Source organism: Sarcophilus harrisii, chromosome 4 (assembly GCF_902635505.1).
Source record: "Sarcophilus harrisii chromosome 4, mSarHar1.11, whole genome shotgun sequence".
Taxonomy (NCBI): domain Eukaryota; kingdom Metazoa; phylum Chordata; class Mammalia; order Dasyuromorphia; family Dasyuridae; genus Sarcophilus; species Sarcophilus harrisii.
This window is the reverse complement of record NC_045429.1, coordinates 244,186,975-244,195,081: the sequence shown is the minus strand read 5'-3', so window position 1 is coordinate 244,195,081 and position 8,107 is coordinate 244,186,975. Positions and strand designations below refer to the sequence as shown.

The 8,107-nt window shown below is 33.2% G+C and overlaps 1 pseudogene; it reads left to right on the top strand.

The window, feature by feature from the left end:
- The first annotated feature begins 20 nt into the window (after positions 1-20).
- LOC105750604 overlaps positions 21-8,107 on the top strand; it is a 64,134-nt pseudogene continuing 56,047 nt past the window's right edge.

Genomic DNA, 8,107 nt, shown 5'->3' with positions numbered 1-8,107 from the left:
AATCAGTTGTCTCTAGCAACATGAGGACTGAGCATGTAGAACAGGTGTGATAATCCAAAAATCATCTTCTAGAGAGTATTTAAGGGATTGCAAAAGCAAGTAATTGTGGAATTATAGCAGATTTCTTTTTCAGGAAAGGAATACTTAGAATTAACTACTAATTAAAGGAAATGATTTAAAGTCATAGAAATACAAAAGGATGCAACTAGTCCATGAAAACTTAAAAGAAATGTTAGTAATACTAAGGAGAAGGTCATAATAACACATTATTATAGTTAAAAGCCCAGGGAGTTCAAGGTCAGAGTTGAAACAAAAATATTCAAGAATTTGGGGAAAATGGCACTCTTTTAGTTTTTTATTCTCATCACTACTCTATGAGGTAGACAATTCAAGGATCATTTATTCATTTTACAGATAAAGAATTTGAGATCCCTTAATGGGCTTAATTAATTTTCCCATAGTCATACAATTAGTATATGTGCATAAGGAAATGAAACAATTACTTTCTCTCTCCTACTCTTGGACTTTTACCAAAATAATACATTGGGATGAAATTTAAACATCAATGTCAAATATAAGGATCCAAGTCAGAAAGTTAGTTATATATGAAACAATGTAAGTTCAGTCAAAAATCTAGGGAATAAAGTGTGGCAAATGATCTTGGAAATTAGTTAAGATGGCCAGCTCTATCTTTACTCTCATAAAAAAAATGAGGCATGCCCTTGTGGACTATAGGTGACAAGAGCATAAAGGAACCTTCACTGAAAAGCCTGTGTTTTTACTAGACTAGAAGATTCAGGAGGGAAAAAAAAAACCGACATATATATTTATTTTCCCCATCTTAAATTTTGTTCTATGCTTCTTGTCCTAATTGCATCTAACTATTGCATCTACTTCTGAACAAGTAAATTATCAAAACACTCTTAAATATGGTACTTCACATGTATTTGCATAGATTCTACCTCCATCATTGGAGATAGCAAAGACTCCATGTATTTTCAGTGTTTTGTAGTTTTTTCTCATGCTTTCCTTGGAGGAAATACCTACTTTTTGATTAAGCTTTCTGTTTTTAATTCCTTTTCATACCTTAGCAGGACATACATATCAATCAATTGGAGTATGATATTACTCTGGCTTAATATATAATTAATGAACCTTTGTTTTTTCATCTGCAAAGTGGGGATGGCAATTCATACATCACTCTTCACTCAAGGAATTGACATAAGAAATATGATCATGTGGTAAAACATTTCAAAATTCTAAAGTCCTTAGATTTGATCCATAGTAATATTGTTTTTGATCTAACTAAATCTTAAGAAAACTGAATTAAATTATTTTTCTCCACCATAGTATGATTACTTTTTTTGGGGGGGTTGCTTTATGAATTAATTGGTCTTGAAAACTTTGGGTATGGAAACTCCCTCTGTGTATTGAACATATAATTAATGGCCTTAGAAAGTTGTGTGAATAAATTTTGAATATAAATGACTTGCTCATGTTCTTATATGTATGACATGTCTGAGATGTCTGAGAGAGGACTTAAATCAAAGTCTTCTTCACCCTGCTGACTGGTCAATTAAACACTATCCCTTGCTACCTATATAAACTAGTCATGGTTATAGTGATTTTATATATATATATATATATATATATATATATATATATATATATATATATATATGAAGGTTACCAGTGATTTTATGAGAATAAGTCATTTTTATATTCTTCACTTTCAAGCAATACATATTTGTATAGCTGGACTACCACAAATCATTTCTATAGATCTAATATCATATGCATTAGAAATATACCACTGATTATATTCACTACAATTTAAATGGCACCAGAAGAAAGGCTCTTTCATTTTTAAATGGTTTACCTCTTCCCTCTATTAGATAGCAGCTTCCATTTCCTGCACTTCATGTCCACATAAAAGCAGACAGTTATTTCCTTCTCTTTTTTCCCAATTAATCAAATGCTTCAGAATTAGTATGATTAGTTTAAAAAAAAAAATCTATTCCTAGCCAAAGTCTAATATTTTTTTCAAAAATAGGATTAAAATGATTGGAAATATTTAAAATTTTCTATTTTGCCAGAAATCTAGTGCTCTTTATTAAAACATAAAGTCTTACTAGAAAGCAAAACTAAGCACTGTTGACTCCAAGATCAAGTTAAACTATATCTAGCAGTAAATCAAACCTTAAATTATAGTAGTTTATAACATTAATGTAGTCTTTGATTCAGCTTCCTGGAATATTCTGGGGCATCATTCATATATAAATATAGCAAAGTTATAATTCCACTTTTCAAAATTAGGCATAAATTCTTCCCTCATCTTCAGAAGTAATTTACTTTAATTGAATCTAGACATATGTCGTATTCAAAAATAAAACTTTCAAGGCTTTCTTTTGAATAGATTATGTAGCATATGGGTGACAAATCAAAATATCTTTATTTCCTAATTTCTCCTGAAGATGAAAATATACCATAGTTAAACAAACACATAATTTAACTTTCCTAATAAGCATAAATCATCTATTCAGACCTCTCTCTGAGTAGATTGATTTACATAAGTAGAGCTTTTCTACTTACCTGTTGGAGCCATATTTATTTAATGTTTGCCATTTCAGTCATTCCAAATGTGTTTCAAATATAAGCTGTAGAATAATAACTGGAATGCAATTTTCCTCCATTCTCTCTTAGAATTCTTATAATGCTTATTTACAGAGATACCTTTTCTAAACTTTTTTCTTTATTTTAAATATTTTTCTTTATTTCATTAAATGTTTTCCAATTGTAGGTAAAATATTAAAATTATTTTTTAAATGTCGAGTTCCAAATTTTCTCTTTCTCTTATTTCTGTTTTTTTCCTTAAGAAGGCAAGTATATAGATATCAATTATACATGTGAAGTCAGCATATAATACATATTTACATATTAGCCCAGGTGCAAAAGAAAGCATTTAAAAAAAGAAAAGAAAAGAAAAGGTTGGGTGAAGTATGCTTTAATCTGCACTCAGAGTTCATTAGTTCTTCTGGAAGTTTATAGCATTTTTCTTTATGGGCCCTTTGGGATTGTCTTAAATCATTGTCTTGATCAGGATAGCTAAATCTTTTACAACTGAAAATCCTTACAATATCACTATCACTGTACACAATATTCTCTTGGTTCATATATGTCTTCTAAGATTTTTCTGGAATCATTCCTCCCTCCCTCTTATAATTTCTTTTGTTCCTTTTTTTAAAAAACATTTTATCCATCTAGGCAAGGCAATTGTGCTTGAATGATTTTTTCAGGGTCACATAACTATAAAATGTTAAGTGTCTGAATTGAGATTTGAACTCTGGTCTTCCTGAATCCCAGTCTGGTGTTCTATTCACTGCACCATTTAGGTACCCCTCTGTCATCATTTCTTAAAACACAATAGAATTTAATCACAATCATATATCATAACTTGTTCAATCAATTCTCAGTTGATTAACATTCATATTTATTTTAGATATATATCTAATTTATAATTATTTTCTACCACAAAAGTACCGTTTTAGTACAAAAAAAGGTTTCTCTCTCTCTCTTTCTCTCTCTCTCTCTCTCTCTCTCTCTCTCTCTCGCTGTTTTTTGGTATGGAGAACTAGTAGTGATAGTTTTGGTTCAATCAGTATATAGAGTTGTATACTACTTTTGGGGTAATTCCAAATTGTAACCCAGAATGGTTGCACAGGTTCACAACTTCTACAAAAATACATGTGTCTCAATTTTTCCAGATGCCCTCCAGAATTTGTCACTTTCCTTTTCTATCATTTTAAGCAATTTCATGTCATAGTAGTATATCAAAATTATTTTAATTGATTTTTTAATCTCTATGATTTAGATGATGTTTCCATATAACTTTAGATAGCTTTATTCCTTCTCTCCTTAAAACTGCCCCTCCATTTCCTTTAATAACTTATAAACTAGGGAATGTCACATTTTTATAACCTTGCCTCAGCTTCTTAGATATTTGAGAAATAAGAATGTAATGAGAAAAAGTTGTTACAAAACTTCCCTCAGTTTCCTGTTTTTCTTCTAATTTTGACTCTCTTTGTTTTGTAAATACATAATGATTTTTAATATCATGTAATTAAAGTTATTTATTGATTTTCCTGTGACTCTTGTTTGGTTACAAACTTTTCCTTTACCCATAGATTTTAAATGTCTCCCTAATTTATTCAGGATTTTTTTTTTAATAATCAATTTATTTTATTTTGGTGTATGTTGGTTTATGCCTAGTTTTAATATAATTCCATAAGATTCACACCTATGATAATGTAATTATAATAGAGTATATAAAAGCCAGCAGGGACTGAGAGATAGATTCATTCCATCATCCACCTTTGTGGTGGCTGGAGACTGAAGCACAAGCCCTCAGACTCAGAGAGATTCATTCCATCTTCATCACCCTCATGGTGGATTGCCTGTCCTTCTGCTTCCCTCACTGAGACCAAGGCTATTCTGAAAGGCTCTCAAGAAAGCTAGCTAGGCCCCAGGCAAGAAAACTAGATTGTGAAGGAGATAATAAAAGATTTGGATTTTAACACCTGGCTATTCTTGTGGTGATTACTACAATGAAAGCTGCTACAGAGACCTCCAGAAAACCAACCAGAACACTACACAGTATAAAACATATTTCCTAGTAATTAGTATAATGAATGGTTATTGACAAGCCACTTACAAGTTGTCCAATGTTGTAGTTTCCTTTTATTTATTTATTTATTTTTTTGGCTTTTTGGCAATTTTTTTTTCTCTTCCCTTGAAAAGCTAAGCTTTCTTGATTAGATTCCATTAAACGGAAAAAAAAAATTATTTATATGAAAATAGTCTTATGATAGTGACTATTGATCAGGAGGGAGATCCCACCACCCAATCAAATAAAGCTTCATACATTTCAGTCATTAAATACATGTTAGATTAGCCAATAATAGTGATTTTAACAAATAATTATGTGCTCATTGAAAAATGCCTTGTGGGCAGAGCCAAGATGGCAGAGAAGGTACACACGACTTTCTAAATTCTTCTCTTACCCTCTTTATCAATATTGTATCGAGCCTCAAAAACAGTCTTGACTGCTACAATTCATAAAGATAAAAAGTATAACAACTCACCGCCAAAGAAAATCTGCAGTCTTGCCAAAAAAGGTTTGTTCCGGGGCCAGGGAGGAGACCAGCATAGACTGGGAGAGAAATTAGTTTCTGAGAAGAGCCTCAAACCGAAAGTGAGAGCACAGATCTCAGCACAAGCTCGCTGTCCCAACCCAACCCGCAGTACCGGGCTTTTCCTTGGGGCAGTTGCACAGCCCAGGTTAGCCTCTAATCTGTGAAGTGGGGGGCTCAGCTTGGGGCCATAGAACTTTGGAAGGGCTGATTTGCATCGGGCAGAGACATTGAGGCAGAGACTGCAGGCAGACCTCCAGTAGAATAGGTGGGTTTGCGGTCAGCTGCTAATACCTACAGTCCCATAAGAGGCTCTGGACTGGGGCAGAAACACTTTCACCACTTAGTCTTTAGCCAGGGAGTAACCCAAGCCCAACCGGCACTTCCTAGCTCCCAGTGTGTCCACCTCCTGTTGGGGGGGGGAAAACTCTCCTCAGAGACTCCCCATCCCGGGCCAGAAACCGGCATTCTCTCCTGTTCTGCAGAGGAAGGGAACCCCCGCCTGAGACAACCCTAAAGGCTTTAAAATGAATAAAAGATGAAAAGAAGATTTTCTATGCAAAAAAGAGCAGGTCAGCAAACCTGGAGGAGTAATGGCAAAGGCACCGCAATACCCCAAAGGGGGTGCCTGTCCCCTTTTACATGATGCCTAAGAAGAGACCATTAAAGTCTCAAAAGAGTTGAAGATAAATGGGGAAAGGAAAGGAACCTTTAAAAGGCAAAAACTTCCTGAAATAAATTAAAAGAAAAATTCCAGGAAGTGGGGAAACAAAAATTTGAATTGGAAAAAGTAAAAAAAATCCAGGAAAGTAAGAATTGTGAATTGGAAAAAATAAAGAATTCACTATAAAGTAGGATTTGTGAATTAGAAAAAGAAAATAATTCACTAAAAAACAAAATTAGTGAAATGAAAAAAAATTCCACAGAGCAAAACAATACATTTAAAACTCAATTGGACATACAAAGAAAGAATAAAAAAGTAATGAAGAAAATAATTTTTAAAAAAATGAACAAATAGAATCTGATTCAGAAACCAAAAATGACAAACTGGAAAACCATGAATTATTTACTGCAAAATGACAGATTTGGAAAATAGATCTAGGAGATAACGAGGATCCTGGTTTCCAAAATTATGATGAAAGAGCCAATACTATTTTACAAGAAATCATCAAAAGAACTCCCAAAATTAATAGAACAGAAGGTAAAAGGATTGAAAGAATTCACAAACACCTTCGAAAGAAACCTAAATAAAACCCAAAGAATATTGGCAAAATTTCAGAACTATCAGATCAAGGAAAAAAATTTTCAACGCCAAAAAAAAACATTTAAATAGGTGCCCAATAAACAAAGTCTGGTTTGCCTCTACATTAAAGGAATGGAAGGGTAATTGTATTCGAAAGGAAGAACTGGGATCAGCCAAAAAAAACCCACTAAGCTGAGCATTTTCTTCCAGGAAGAAATGGAATTTAAACAAATGAATTCCATTTGTTTCGGAAAAAACAAATAAAAAAAATTTGATCTCCAAGAATAGAACTAAGAGATGCAGAAAAGGTAAAATAATTTGAGAATTGTATTTCGGGGGATATACAAAAAGAATAATTTATAATTTTGATTTATGAATACAAAAAGGGAATGATTGGAAAAGGGATGATGGCAAATTGGGAAGGAGGGAAAAAGAAAACCAATCCCCAAAGAGGGGAAAACCATATCTAGGGAATTTAAGAGGGGAGGAAAGGTGAAATCTTACTCATCAAGTTTCAAAGAAAAAATAATTGACACTTGTTTTGAAAAATTCTCTCTGCCATTAAAACGGGAAGAGGAAAAGGGAAAGAAAAAGATAAAAGGGAAGGAAGGGGGGAAAGACTCAAAGGGGGAGGGAGGGATTATAAAGAGGATAAGTATCATCAAGAGGGGAATAAAAGTTTAAAAGGGGAAAGAGGGTTGGGGAGGCAAGAATAAGTAAAAAGCATAACTGGGGTTATTTGGATGGCAGGAAATACAGATTTAGTAATTTAACCATAAATGTAATGGGGATGAACTCCCCCTAAGAGGAGGAGATAGGACTGGATCAAAGTCAGAACCCTCAATATGTTTTTACAAGAAACACATTTAAAGGGGATACATAGAGTAAAGGTAAAGGCTGGAGCAAAATCTTATGTCAGGTGAATAAAAAGCAGGGGTAGCCATCCAAATTATCCAATCAAGCAAAAGTAAAAATTGATCTAATTAAAAGAGATAAAAGGAAACCCAAATCCCAAAGGACAAAACAAAAAAATTAATATCCAACATCCATTCCTATTAAAAATACTTGAGGTATAGGAATAAATGGACTTTTCCTTAAAATAACCCAAAAATTTAAAACCATCGTAACATCATTGTAATGGAGACAAACTGCCCATTCCCAATAAGATCTTGGAGGAAACAAGGTTGCCCACATCACCGTTACTATTTAATAGTTTAAAACGCTGCTATAGCAATAAACTGAAAAGAGATTAAAGGAAAAGGGGCAATGAAAACAAAAATTATCACTTTGCCGATGACATGATGGTATACTAAGAACCCAAGAATTCTGCAAATTTATTCGCCATTCTCCAACTGAGGACATCCTTCAGTTTCCAGTTTCAGCCACTACAAAATAAAACACTGCACATAAGGTCCCTTTCCTTCTTTATAATCTCTTTGGGATATAATCCGTGGTAAACGGATAAAGGGTTGCAAGTTTGATAACTTTTCATTCCAAACCTTCCAAAATGGTTGGATCGTTCACAACTCCACCAAAATGTCAATGTCCCAGTTTTCCACATCCCTCCAACAATTTGAATGGAAAAATGGATTTTCCTTAAAATAATGACATCTTTTAAAAACCATCAGTAAGACTTTGTAATGGAGAAAAACTAACCATTAATAAGATCTGAGGA